At 42.0% G+C, this 15,416-nt stretch overlaps 1 protein-coding gene across 3 annotated transcripts in view; it reads left to right on the top strand.

Moving 5' to 3' along the window:
* The window catches only part of PACS2 (phosphofurin acidic cluster sorting protein 2), a 474,262-nt gene that overhangs the window by 280,714 nt on the left and 178,132 nt on the right, over window positions 1-15,416 (top strand). The gene's annotated exons all lie outside the window — the stretch shown is intronic.

Below are 15,416 nucleotides of genomic sequence, written 5' to 3'. Positions count from 1 at the left end.
GTGTACAATTCTGGAGGCCGCACCTTCAAAAGATATAAAAAGGATGGAGTCAGTCCAGAGGAAGGCTGCTAAAATGGTATGTGGTCTTCATCATAAGGCGTATGGGGACAGACTTTATATACTTTGAAGGAAAGGTGGGAGAGGGGAGATATGATATAGACGTTTAAATACCTATGCAATGTAAATGCGCATGAGTCGAGTCTCTTTCATTTGAAAGGAAACTCTGCAATGAGAGGGCATAGGATGAAATTAAGAAGTGATAGGCTCTGGAGTAATCTAAGGAAATACTTTTTTACAGAAAGAGTAGTAGATGTATGGAACAGTGTCCCAGAAGTGGTGGTGGAGACAGAGACTGTGTCTGAATTCAAAAGGGCCTGGGATAGGTACATGAGATCTCTCGGAGAGAGAAAGAGATAATGGTTACTGCGGATGGGCAGACTAGCTGGGCCATTTGAACCTTATCTGCCATCATGTTTCTATGTTTCTAATATAACTTACAAACTAAAACTTAAGACCTAGGCATTCCCAGGGAAAATAACAAATCAGAAAATCAGAATTTTGTCCCTATTCACAGTAAAATATTTTCTGGAAGATCATTCCAGACCTAAACTGCATTATATATGAACCTAGTTCTAAAAACCAGTCTATATTTCATTCCCCTCACTTCAGGAAAATGCAAAAGTAATCTGTCTTTCGAAAGACCTTGAAGGAAGGTCCATATTACCAATGATGTTATATATCAGTATTTCTCAATTTCTTCAAACCAAGTACCCCCTAAGTTTTAAGAAACATCAACTGAGTACCCCCACTCAAGCTCCACCACCAGACCTGCCCAAGCTCTGCCCCAGACCCCCACCCCCATAATAATAGTACTAATTGTAATGAAATTTCTTCCATTCATTTTTCATATACACACAATATAATCTTATTAACAATACATAAATTCTCCAACTGATGAGGTCCTCAAGCTTTGTCAGCTAAGGACTTCCTGTGAAGGTGGCCAGGGGTCCCTTTTGCCAAGCTTGGCATGCAGCATCCCTGAGTCACAGATGCTAGCACCTTAGTGGCTCAGAGATGCTGCCAGCGACTGCTACGCTTGGTGGAGGGACGTTCTGGAGGAGGTCCTCAGCTGGCAGTGCTTGGGGATTCCCAAACAGCCACAGCAAGGGTCAGCAAGTACTTTAACACTGGAGAAATAAAACCAGAAATGCATTTTCTTTTCTGTTGAACACAATACAAAGACATCTGCTATATACATTTTCCAAAGCTAACATATTTTAGTCAATAAATTCCTTTTTTATCATTTGTTGTCTGGAGATTTATTTTTCCATCAGTTTCAGTTTCATTTCTGCTTTCCTGTCTTCTGCAAATTCATCTTCAAGTGGTTGCTGTCCATTGGTTCCTCCTACCATGGTTCAGCATTTCTATCTTCCCTCCCTCCCAATGTACAGCATCCTCACTCCCTTCTATCCTGGATCATTTCCCCTCTTTTTCCCCTCCCCACTCCTGCACAGCATTTCTTCCTCTCCTCCACACCATGTTCAACATCTCTCTCTTTCTCTCACTGTCTACCAACTCTCTCATTCCCTCCCTTGCTGCAAAGGGAGTGGGGGGGAAGAAAGAAAGGGAGGGATCCAGGGTGCATCTCTCCCACCCCCTCTACTGCCACATCCAACATTTCTCCCTCTCTCATTCCCTGGACAATATGCAGCATCTTTTATCCCTGCCCACCAGCCCCATGCCCAACATTTCTCCTTCTATCATAACTCTCCAGCACCATACCACATCTCTCCCTCCTTTCCCTCCACCACTATGTCCAACATTCCTCCCTCTTGCATCTCTTTCAATCCCCTGCCTGGTAGTGTGCTTAGGTTCTATCTACTGGAGTTTCCATCAAAGCTTATCCCAGCCCATCTTAACCATTTCAGCCATCAAAGCCCTCCCCAGCTCGTCCTCAACTGAATGTCCACAGGGGACACATACCATACTAGATTGCCCAGTACCAACCCTAGTTCCTTCAATATATACCCATTATTTTCTGATTGGAGATCCTCTGTGTTCATCCCACGCTCGTTTGAACTCTGTCACCGTTTTCTTCTCCACCACCTCCCTTGGGAGGTTATTCCACAGATCAACCACTCTCTCCGTAAAGAAGAATTTCCTAACAATACCCTTGAATCTACCACCCCTCAACCTCAAATTTTGCCCTCTGGTTTTATAATTTTCCTTTCTTCGGAATAGATTTTGTTCTACGTTAATACCTTTCAAGTATTTGAATGTTTGAATCATATCTCCCCTATCCCTCCTTTCCTCGAGGGTATACATATTCAGGGCTTCCAGTCTCTCCTCATACGTTTTCTAGTGCAAACCTCCTACCATTTTCATCGCCTTCCTCTGGACCGCTTCAAGTCTTTTTATGTTCTTTGCCAGATATGGTCTCCAAAATTGAACACAATACTCAATACCATCGACCTGTACAGGCGCATCAACACCTTCTTTCTTCTATTGGTCACGTCTCTTCTCTATTCAGCCTAGCATCCTTCTGACAACAGCCACCGCCTTGTCACACTGTTTCTTCGCTTTTAGATCTTCAGACACTATCACCCCAAGGTCCCTCTCCCCATCTGTCTGTACTGATCAGTCTCTCACCTCCCAGTACATACGGCTCCTTCCAATTTCTAAACCCCAAATTCATTACTCTGCACTTCTTTGCGTTGAATTTTAGTTGCGAGATATTGGACCATTCCTCTAACTTTTGCAGATCCTTTCTCATGTTTTCCACTCCCTCCTTGGTGTCTACTCTGTTACAAATCTTGGTATCATCCGCAAAAAGGCTCTCTCCTATGTCCCAAGTTCTTGCCCCTTGTTTCCTCCCTTCTGTGTCCAAACGTGCTCTCTCCCTCCTTTCTGTGTCTCGAGTCCATGCCCCTGCCCTCCTTTCTTCCAGCCTTTGTCCCAAGTTCACGCTCCTTCTCTGTCCCTCCTCCTTCCTTCCTTTGTCCCTCATTCATGTCCCCTCTCTCCCTTATCCCAACATGCTCGCTCCCTTCAGGGCCTCCTTCATGCCTTCAGCTGCACTTGCTTCTTCGCAGGGCTGCAGACAGTGGCTCCTGCACACTTCAAGTGGCTGACCTGGAAGCCTTCCCTCTGACGTCAGCTCTGATGTCAGAGGGAAGGCTTCTGGGTTGGTTTTGGTGGCATGCTGGGAGCCTGCACATGGCTTTGTGAAAAGGTGTGTCTGGCTATAGAGCTGGAAGAAGGAGATGCTGCTGAGGCTGCTAGTTTGGGAGGGGTACAGGAGCTAAATTGACGGTCGCAGTGGCATCTGCAGAAGAGTGGGAGGATGCGGCAGGAGAGCACGAGATGACAGTGCTGTGTATCCCCTGGGGTACACATACTGCATGTTAAGAACTTCTCTCATACCCCCCAATTAAGGAGGTCAAACGGAAAAAACTATATGATGGCCTCCTGGCCACTCAAGCAGCCAAACTAGACAACCAAATCGCCAATCTACTGACGGCATCCCTCGACTACAAGACTTTTAGAAAAGAAATAAAGACCATACTCTTCAAGAAAACTCTGAAAAAAGAAATAATACCGCAAGTCTCAAACTCCACCTCTCACTAAAGCCAACTACCCCAAACAAATAACCTTACCCATTTCTTATTCTTTTTGAAAATGACCAATTTTTTTTGTAAGTTCTTGTTGTAATACATCTTGGATAATTCTTTTGTAATCCGCCTTGAACTGCAAAGTAATGGCGGAATAGAAATCCCTAATGTAATGTAATATTGTGGAGTTTGTATAAGATTTATACAATGATATTGTCTTGCTTACAGAGGAGAAAGGTGATGGTGATTCTTGAGGTTCATAGAGAAGGGTTTCTTGCTTACAGAGAGGATGAGAGATGGAAAATGGAGAGGGTCTTGCTACCTGCACAGGTGAAAAACCAGAGTAAAGGGAAGATGTCTCTTAAAAAGCTAGGGATGAATCCTTATAATTGTCTTGTTTGCCTACAGAGGTTAATGTTTGATAATGGTAAGTAATCCAGTCACAATGTACGATCAGACTAGTTCTATCTGGTTCTGAGATGGAAGATAAGTTTTTTTTTAAACTGGTTCAGCTGGGCACATGTTTTTTTGCTTATGTAACACATCCAGGAATGTTCTAATCATTGCAATAAAAGATAGTAGTTGACTCTTAGCACAGATAAGATTCTGCTCAGTACTTGAGGACTATTGTTTGAGAATCTCAGAATAGATGGTCTGTCCTAGTGAATACATAGGATCTTTTGTTGTCAATAAACAAGAGTTGAACATCCAGGTCTCTTTAATTTCAGCCAGACTTGGCCACATTTCTTTTTAATGGCTGGACTTTTGTGTCTGTTAGGCTGTCTCAGCACCTCCAATTACCATAGATAATTAGTAATTTGCTGCAAAACAGTTTGTAAATATCATTCAACTATTCAGCTATTATCAATTTCTAAGGACTATGCCATGAAATGTCTGACTATTTTAATATTTGTTTTGTTCCATCTGGTCATGACTATTAATTAGAGGCAGGATGCCATATCTGCATTTTTAGAGCTTAGTGCAATTGGCAAGTTTCTGCAGGCAATTTTTATATATCAGAGCAAGCAACATTCCTGAAGCCAATAATCAATAATTCAGTATGTCACTCTACAGCCTGTACTGAAGATCTGTATATTTAATCCCATATACATAGAAATAATCTTAAATGGAGGAAATGATATCATTGGTGGATATGGCTGCTTCAGAGTGAAGCTCTGATAGGGCTAGAAAAAAGAGCTTTAAATACCCCCCCACAAATCAGCTAATAAAAAACTCAGGAAACCTGTGAATGAATACACAGAAGTCCCCCATGAGCACCTGCAAGCAGTTAGAAAAGTTACAATGATGCGGAAGACACAAAAACTGCCACAGGTCCAACATGTAGGGTGAGAAGAAGTTCAGACATGGCATGAAGGAGCATGGAGACAGGTTCACTGTGAGAAGTATAGAGAGAAGATCGGTGTGGCAATCACTAAGACAGATACAAAACTGGATGGCAGAGCTCAGGAGTGAGATGAGCCATGTGGAAAGAAATCACAGATGCCGTGGAGCCGACGTAAGGTGAAATCCAGGATTTATGGCACAAACTGAAATAGGTGGAAGAAAAAGTAAAGTGACAAGTAGTCAATATTTGAAGAAGCTAACTTAAGGGAAAGAGGGAGATGAAGGGCCATGGAGCTTTCCACCCTTCCAGCTGTTGGGTATATGCACCAATGCTGGGCGGGCCTGAGCTTTTGGAGAAGCTCCTTAAAGTAGACACAGGGGAATCTAGATCGAGGGAGGAAAGACTGGACAATGTGAGTGAGGGAGGAAGGGAAGAGAGAGAGAATTGTTGGACATGAAGGGAGGGAGGGAGAGGTGCTGCATAGAGGGAGACGAGGGGATATATGCTAGGGGTGGGAAGAGGGACAGGAGAGGAGATAAATGTTGAACCTTGGGTGCAAGGGGAAAAGGGATGGTGAACAATGGGAAAGAGGAAAGGGAGAGGTATTGAATATGGCAGATCTTGGACCCAGGGTATGAGAGAGAAAGAGAATGATGGTGGACAGTGGCTGAGATGCATAGGAGGATGAGGGGCAAAAGATGGAAATGTTGGATTGAGCCATAGAAGAGATTGAAGGAGAGATATGCTGTACAATGGAAAGGAGGGAAGTCACGGTGAAATGCTGGACCATGGGGGAAGGAAGGCAGGGGGGGAAGAGAAAAAGGCCATAAAGATTGAATGAAAAAAAACAGGGAGATCAGATTATCAGAGTGGATAGAAAGAGGCAGCAGATGCTGACTTAGAAAGGTGGAAGGAGAAGATGCTAGGAATATTGGAACCATGTGGAAGAGTTGGGGGGGGGGAAGGAATGAGAGGATGATAGTGATTTCAAGGGGTAGAAGTAGGTTAAAGATGAAAGGAAATGGAAAGCTGGGGAAGGAAGTGAGATAAGGATTTTGAGAGCTAATAGGTGTGAATAGGAGATAGAATTTGATAGGTAGCTGAAAAATATAAAGAAGGGTGAGAGGGTAAATTTTGAGTGAACAGAGAGCAATAAAGAAAAAGAGTAGAGAAACTAGTATGTCAGAAGTAAGTTTAGTGACGGAATGGGGCAAAACAAGAGAGGAAAAAAGATAAATGGACAGCAGCTGATTGAAGGAGAATTAGCAGAGAAAAGACAGGAAAGCAGAAGATAAAAATTAGAACAAACATGATGGAAAAATAAAATGTTCAGATAAAGGTAGAAAAAATTATTTTTAATTTATTAACTGAAATATGTTAACTTTGGGATATGTCATCACAGGCCCACAAATGGACGAAGGGGCCCCCCTAGACATCGTATACTTGGATTTCCAAAAGGTGCCTCCTGAACGCCTACTACGAAAACTGAAGAACCAGTGGAAGGAGACGTACATAGATGGATCAAAAATTGGTTGGTAGGCAGGAAACAAAGGGTAAGAGTGAAGGGCCACTACTCGGACTGAAGAAGGGTCACGAGTGGTGTTCCGCAGGGGTCGGTACTCAGACCGCTGCTGTTCAATATATTTATTAATGACCTAGACACAGGGACGAAATGCGAAGTTATAAAATTTGCAGATGACACAAAACTTTTTAGTGAGGTTAGGACTAAGGAGGATTGTGAAGATTTACAAAGGAACCTGAACAAGCTGGGAGAGTGGGCGAATAAATGGCAGATGAAGTTTAAAGTAGAGAAATGTAAAGTCTTACATATAGGAAACAGAAACCCAATGTACAGCTATACGATGGGAGGGCTGGTAATGGGTGAAAGTAGCCAAGGGAAGGACTTAGGGGTACCAGTGGACAAAACAATGAAGCCGTTGGCACAGTGTACAGTGGCCTCTAAGAAGGCGAATAGAATGCTAGGTATTATCAAGAAAGGTATTACAACCAGAACGAAGGACGTTATCCTGACGTCGTATTGGGCGATGGTGCGCCCGCATCTGGAGTACTGCGTCCAATATTGGTCGCCATACCTTAAGAAGGATATGGCGATGCTCAAGAGAGTTCAGAAAAGAGCAACGCGCTTGAAAAGGTATGGAAAATCTTTCATACGCTGAAAGATTAGAGAAACTGGGGCTCTTTTCCCTGGAAAAGAGGAGGCTTAGAGGGGACATGATAGAGACTTACAAGATCATGAAGGGCATAGATAAAGTAGAGAGGTTCAGGTTCTTCAAACTTTCGAAAACTACAAGAGCGAAAGGGCATTTGGAAAAATTGAGAGGGGACAGATTCAGAACCAATGCTAGGAAGTTCTTTTCACCCAAAGGGTGGTGGACACCTGGAATGCGCTTCCAGAGGGTGTGATAGGACAGAGTACGCTACTGGGTTTCAAGAAGGGATTGGATGATTTTCTGAAGGAAAAGGGGAGAGAAGGGTATAGATAGAGGATTATTATACAGATCCTGGACCTGATGGGCCACCGCGTGAGCGGACTGCTGGGTGCAATGGACCTCCGGTCTGACCCAGCGGAGACACTGCTTATGTTCTTATGTAATATATTTATTTGAACTTTCAACTTGTAAACGTTACTTTATACTTTAAAGGATTTCATGTATCTTAAAACGTTTTCGGTACGATCTGGGAGGGCTAGATCCAACATGTTTTGCCCAAAGCTTTTTCAAGGATCCTCCCCTACAAATAAAAATTATAATAGTAACCCCTTAATCACAATCTACATATTGATATCAAAAAGATTCTATCTCCTACTAACTTTTATCAAAAAAACTCTTACCAGATCCGCCCATTGCCATTTGACTCCATTATACTTCTTTGAGTTAAGATGGCAGTGGCATCTTCCTGCTGTTATTTAAACCCATAGAATCAGCTGATTTCACCCCCACCAATCAGACATCCTGGTCAGATCAAAGACAGCCATTCCAGCTCAGTATTTAAACCCTCTAGCTCTACCATAGAAAACCTATAAATCCACCTTTGTTTTTTTATATTTAAAGCTTTTTCAGTGTTTCCATCCTCCCTCCCTTGCTCAGTTTGAGCAATTATACACCAGCATAAGTCCTCCACTCGATGCATCAAATGGATCCAATGTTGAACTAAAGGTGCCTGCATATTCTCTGTTAATATTCTAGACTTCTGCTTATTCAGGTGTAATTTTATTGATCTACTACAGGGGTGTCAAACTCAATCACATAAGGGGCCAAAATCTAAAACATAGGCTAAGTCGCGGGCCAAATTTTATTAAGATACTTAGGGGTCCTTTTATTAAGGTACGCTAACTGATTTAGTGCACGCTAAATGCGTTCCTTAATAAAAGGACCCCTTAGTCTTAGTAGAAGTTTAGGGTTACCAGCTCTCCAATCCCATACCGGCTCTTTGATGTAAACAAAATAAATAAAAAAATACTTTTCCTCTTTCTTTTAGATTCTAGTTCACGCTTGCTGTCTAACACCAGCTCTGGAGGGTAATAAATATATATTTTTTTCCTTTTGGTTTGCAGTGAGGGTATATTCAAGCAAGGTTCCTAGTTATTAATAATAATAATAATAATAATAATAATTCAAATGCCTTCAAGTTTCACACTCTGCAGACTTATGCAATCTTTTGCCTAGGTCTGGACACCGCCCACAGGAGCCTCTTTATAAGTGCCATCGGAGGGCAGAACTGCATCCTGAGGTTTGCACACCCTCGTCTCCCGAAACATACCTGCCGGTTGCATGCCAAGGTGTTTTCCGCTCCTCCTTGATCGAAAAGGCTTGCAAGTGAGCCCCTTCACAGGGCACTTAACATTTTCCTGTATTGTGGGGTAGGGGTCACTCGGCATGAGACGATCACTGGGGGGGGAGAGTGGCTGGGGGGGAGAGTGGCCAGTAAAGGCTCTAGAGTCTGCCTCCGCAGCACTCCCTCTGCTGCAGAACCGTCCCTCCTCTGACGTATGGGACCGAGGCAGATTGAATGTGTTGCTGAGCGCTTGTACCGGTGGGCCAGCTTAAGTGGAAAGTTGAAAGTGTCTGGCGGGCCAAATTTTACTACGCCATGGGCCAGAGTTTGACATGTCTTTTTTTTTTTTTTTTTATTATTTATTTATATTTTTCACAAATTGTTTAACAACAATCTAAAGAAATTAACAATTGAAAAAGAAAATAATTATATTAAATTATGTATAATAATTCCACATATATGACCAATCAGAGTCCACATATTGAAGAGAGAGAGTCCATCACCTCCAAGGGAAGTTGGGTCTAAAATAAAGGAAAAAAAAACCTCATACGAGTTACAGATTACAGAGTACGGTTGGATTAACCATTTGCCTGGATAGAGGACTGTATGGAAGGATCTGGAGCTCTAAATTCCGTCTTACCCTCTAAAAAGAAATTTAACTGATCCGGATTATAAAATATATATCTAACATTCTGATAGGTAAGACAGCATTTGCAGGGAAAACGTAACTGAAAGGTTGCTCCCATATTCAAAGTTAACTGTCGATATGCCAGGAATTTCTTCCGTCTGGCTTGCGTCAATTTAGATACGTCAGGAAATATTGAAACTTTGGAACCGTGAAATTCCACATTCTCAGTCCTATAGAATAAACGGAGAACTGCCTCTTTATCTTGAAGAAAAACAAAGGTTACCAGTAAAGTTGCTCTAACAGTTATTTCTTCTTGAATTGATGTTTCTAGCATACCAGTGAGATCCAAGTCTCCTGATACAATCCCTTTGCCTTTCTCTTCTTTGGGAATATTCAAATAGTATAACTTTTGAAGCGGTGGCATATTATTTTCAGGAAATTTCAACACTGATTGTAAAAAGGAATTGAATAAATCTCTTGGAGTTTGAAGTTTAGATACCGGAAAGTTCAACAGTCTAAGATTTAAGTTTCTATTTGCATTTTCCAAATTTTCAATTTTTCTAACCAGCAAAGATTTTTCCTTTAAATGTAAATTCATGGAAGCCTTTATTTCTGAGATTGATTTTTCCAAGTTATCCGTTCTATTGGACTGCTTTTGGAGTTTCTCTTCCAAAGTTTTAACTTGTAAATTAGTATTCTGTGTTGAAGAAAAAAGTTGAGAGCATACCTTATGTATTGACTCAAGTCCACTCCAAATAGCTTCCATATCGATGACTTCAGGTTTTACCAGAGGAGGGGGGGGCAATGATGTTCCGGGGAATACCCCATTAGCTCGCTGCTCCTCTGTCCCTGCATCCTCACCAGCAACTGCTCCTCCGTTCTCCATTGTCGACTGCAAAAGAGTCGGCAAGCCGTGAATAACTTCCGGGGTCAGGGGTAAGTTCAGCAGCGTCAACGGAGAATTCGTCTCCGGCACCTCCTGCGCTGCCGACGGCGTCCCCGACATCCTCCCGGGCTGCGGAGGAGCTCCAGGACCCACAGGGCTAAGCGAAATTTCGCTCTCCAAGACCGAGGTCTGCCCCCCTCGGTCAGCGGATGCACCCGATCCAGCCGGTGTGGCATATGCTGTAATTGCCACCTGTCTCCCCATTGAAATACCAGATGAGGCTGGAAGAACGCCTCTCTGTTTGCCCCTGCGCTTGGGCATAGTTAAGGTAAGAACTTCTTAAATGAAAGAAAATCGCCAAACCAAGCAGGAGCAGCTTTCAAGGGTGACTTACTCCGTCGCCATCTTGGATCTCTCTCTTTTTTTTTTTTTTTTTTTTATTATTTATTTATATTTTTCACAAATTGTTTAACAACAATCTAAAGAAATTAACAATTGAAAAAGAAAATAATTATATTAAATTATGTATAATAATTCCACATATATGACCAATCAGAGTCCACATATTGAAGAGAGAGAGTCCATCACCTCCAAGGGAAGTTGGGTCTAAAATAAAGGAAAAAAAAACCTCATACGAGTTACAGATTACAGAGTACGGTTGGATTAACCATTTGCCTGGATAGAGGGTTTGACATGTCTTATCTACTAGTTCGCCCAATATATAGAAGATTACAAGGACAGAGAATTGCATATATTATTTGACCTACTGTTACAATCAGTATATCTCAATTTTAACAAAAGATCTTTCCCTGGAATTTGCTACGCCATCCCTTCAATCGTAAGAGGGCACCATTGACATCTCTCACATTGTTTATGTATTCTCCTAACCATAACACTGTACCTAGCACCAAATTTTTGGAAATCTAATTTTTGCCCAATCATTCTTCCTTAACTATATGCTGTCATCAGGAATTCTTGTAAACTTGAATGCTTCTGAAGTTTTGGCCAATATCTCCGCATACACGCTACTAATTTATTGGCAACTTTAGAATATGTAGTACACATGGCATTTTACCTTCTAAATTCTCCAAGTCTGAGGAACCCATCAATATCAGGTCACATTGGGCAAATTTAGCTCGCAGATAAGCTTGTCTTATCACACTCTTAGGGTACCCTCTTGCCAGAAACTGGCATAAAATCAGTCCTAATGAAAAATCAAATTATAGACCAATCGCCAACATCCCCTTCCTAGCAAAACTGACAGAGAAGGTGGAATTCAAACAAATATCTGAATTTATAAAAAAAACTAACATTCTACATCCTAATCAAACAGGTTTCAGGCAGTATTACTCTACGGAACACTCGTTAATTGGCATATCTACCTCTATTCTCTACTATCTGGATCACCATAAATCTGTCCTTTTGATTTCTCTTGATCTCTCATCTGCCTTCGATACAATTGACCATAACCTCCTTTTAGATAGATTGGAGACTATTGGCATTAAGGATCAAGTCCTCTCTTGGTTTAGATCCTATTTCACTAATTGTTCCTCGATTGTGCCTTTTAACAATGCTACTTCAAGAAATTTCTCAGCAACTCATGGCATTCCTCAAGGGTCCATTCTCTCACCACTTTTGTTTACTATCTTTCTTGTACCCTTGATGACTCTGCCAATCCATTGGTTTTAATGTATTCGCTTACACTGATGATGTTCAACTTTTACACCCATTGGACACTGATAACTCTCTGGAAACTTCAGCAATCAATATGAAACTTGAACAAATCCCTCAATGGATACCACCTCCTTCCTGTAAAAGGACTTATAATGAAGAGTGGAAGAGACAGGGATAATCATGACATAAAGGGGTGTGTATCTAGCTAACAGAAGGAGGGAGGCTCCATTTAGAGGGGCCGTAGGAGTTCAGAGAGGCCGTAGGAGTTCAGAGGAGCCAATCCTCTCCCTTTCCTCCCCTGCCTGGATTTCATGCCTCGATTGTGGTGTGAAAGACAAAGATAAGCAATGGCACCCTTTCATTCCCCTCTACAAATTTAAAAAACAAGTTTTACCTGGGGCTGTGCCTGCTGCACAACCTTGATGTTAGTGGCAGGCTGCAGCACAAACATTCCTAGACGAACGATTCAGGCCAGGTCAGACAAGAAAAGCACAAACCTGAGCTAGGCAGCAATTAGCACAGGAGCATCTCATGTGGTTAGATGCCTTTGGTGAATCCTGTAGGCTTTTTTAAAAAAAAAATTTTTATTGGTCAGCAGGCTTAGATGTTCTGCCAGCCCAACCAATGAACTTAAAAGAAAGCAAAAACAAAACACCTACAGGATTCACTCAGGGCACTGAATCCCCGATGGCACAATGTTCTCCAGTACAGCAGGACACCATGGGGGAGGAGCCTGAATGCTGTGCTAACCTGGGATTGGTCAGCCTTCGGCATTCAAGGGTTTCTGTGTCTGTAGAGAATTCCCAATTTCACAGCATAGGCAGGCACAGAGGAGGAGCTGGGAGGAAGCAGCGCACAGTGGTAAGAAAGAGGAGATGGGAGCCATCAGCCTGTAGTCAAGGCCTTCATTAAATACCCTGAAAGCCCTGACTGCACGCCACAGCAGGAGTGGTAGTAATGATGTTAATGGTGCATAAAGATTTTGCTGTCACAGTGCACGGGAGCTATCAAGATGGGGAAGGAAGAAGTTTTACTATCAAAAATAAATGTCAGAATCAAGAAATGGCATTTATTAATATCTATGTATCTAATCAAAGCTGATATGAGTTCTAGTAGAGGTTTGGGGGAGAAGAAATGTTAAACTTTGTTAAAGGAATCATAGTAGACGAAGGGAGGGAGATTTTAATATGACTTTGGCGGCAAATGTGGACCACTCAGGGAGAGAAGGAGAGCAGAGTCAGAGACACACCAAATACAGTTATGACATCTAATGAAGAAACTTCACTTAATAAATATTTGGAAATTACAGCATGTGGCACAAAAGAATTATACTACCGTAATTGTTCCAATACACAGGGGATATACATGAGGGTAAATATGATCTGGAACAGTAGAGTTTTGGAAATGTACAGTGGTATACCTAAGATATGTGGCATCCGGGGCTGATATTTTTTTTAACACCCTCCAAATATTAAAAGGGATCGGAGGAGTACCCCCTAGCTCTCCTCTCCTTTCATCTCTCCCTCCCCCTCCATTCTCTGGCATCTCTTCTCCTTCCTTCCACTTCCTCCCACCCTTCCCGATGGTCTGGCATCTGTCTCCTTCCCTTATGGACCCCCTTGCTTTGTATGCTAGTATACTAGACTAATATCTCATATAATCAAATGCAAGAATTTATCTCACATTCATGCCGTGCTTCATTCATCCAACATTACAGCTTGTCTTACTGGTCCTCAGCGGGCCACCAGGCACTCAAACTACTCTCATAGTGCTGGGCTTTATCCTCCCATTCGTCATCAGATCCAGCTTAATAGTTGCTTTAAATACTTGGAATACTTCCTTCTTAGACGCAATGGTTGGGTTGAATGGTGTTAGTGGATAGGGAGTGGTAGCCTTGAGAAAGCCCTTTGAATTATACGGGCGAAACATGTTGGTGACTCTACCCCCATTGATAAGAGTCTTTTGCACAGCTAAGTACTTTTAGTACTTATTTATTTAAGATTAACATTAAAGTAAATTATAACTATTCCAAGTATTTAAAGCAACTATTAAGCTGGATCCGATGACGCGGTACCGCGCATCCTCAGTACTTTATAATGCAAGTGAAACGAGGATTTGGTCAGACTTTTGAAGGGTCTGCAGAAGAAAAATATTGTATTGGCCGGGAACATGAGACAGCAGGAAATGGGAACTTTTCTTCCTTCTATTTTTGTGAATGGAAAGGCTGAGGATGTCAGAGAGTTCAGTTAAAATATGTGCTTTATAAGAAAATATAATAATGTGTTTTATAAAATTTATAAGCATTGCTGGCCTACCCGGTGAGGTGTTCTAGTGGTGGTGATGGTGGCAGCGTGACAATGTGTTGAGAGGAAGAGGTGGTCTGGGAAATTGCTGAGCAAACTCCGGGCCCATTTCCACCCCCCAGTTAGTCCACTCCACTCAACTGGTTCACACACTGAGTGGGTCTTTGGGTGTTGTTCCTGGGTCGTTGTTTTGGGATCTTTTCCAGTGGTTTGTCAGTATCTCCTTCTGGTCCAAGGAAGGAAACTTTGTTAACCTTAGCATTGACCTTCAGAATATGTTTGTAACAGCACTGCTTGTGTGGCATTAGGCTATGTAGTGATCGAAAGAAAAAAACAGATCTTTGCACATTTTTGCACTATATGGTGGGTGTATGAGGAGATTCACATTTCCTGCACAGCTAAGTCCGTGTGAAGTTACCTTGTGCTGTATTTGACATCTAGCAAGGTCTCTGTTTGGAAGGAAAGATCTAATCTTAAAAATTAAGTGGCCAGAAGTTATGGTAAAAGCAGATAGCATAGCTAGTTTTAAGAAAGATTTGGACAAATTCCTGGAGGAAAAGTCCATAGTCTGTTATTAAGACATGGGGGAAGTGTCTGCTTGCCCAGGATCGGTAGCATGGAATATTGCTACTCTGGGTTTTGACCAGGGATTGGCTATCATGAGAATGGGCTACTGGGCATGATGGACCATTGATCTGACCCATTTAGGCTATTCTTATGTTATGTTCTTATCTGTAGGGGCCTTTGTTTTCACTTCTTATTTTAATGTATTTTTTTCTGGGAACTTATCAGTGTTTTTTTTATAACGGGAACAAAAATGGAAGAGAATTAATGTGTGTGGAATGGGGGGGTAACTAATTTCTTTAGCTAAATAATTCAATCCACCTCAACCAGATATAGGAGAACTCATGCACCATTCACACACCCTCCAACCAAACCAAAAAGAAAAAACTGTTCGACAACCTCCTAGCCATTCGAGCTGCAACACTCGACCCCCAACTCTACAACCTATTGACCTTGACCATAGACTACAAAACCTTCAAAAAAGAAATAAAAACCCTTCTATTCAAAAAGCACATAAAACCGAACTAACACAATCAGAACTGTCCCAAGCATCACCTGCAACTACTCCATATGTACTTCTGATGTCATGACAATTTAGACATAATTTATG

This window comes from Geotrypetes seraphini, chromosome 7, assembly GCF_902459505.1.
Source record: "Geotrypetes seraphini chromosome 7, aGeoSer1.1, whole genome shotgun sequence".
Lineage (NCBI taxonomy): Eukaryota > Metazoa > Chordata > Amphibia > Gymnophiona > Dermophiidae > Geotrypetes > Geotrypetes seraphini.
The sequence above is the reverse complement of the archived record's forward strand: the minus strand, read 5'-3'. Positions and strand labels throughout refer to the sequence as shown.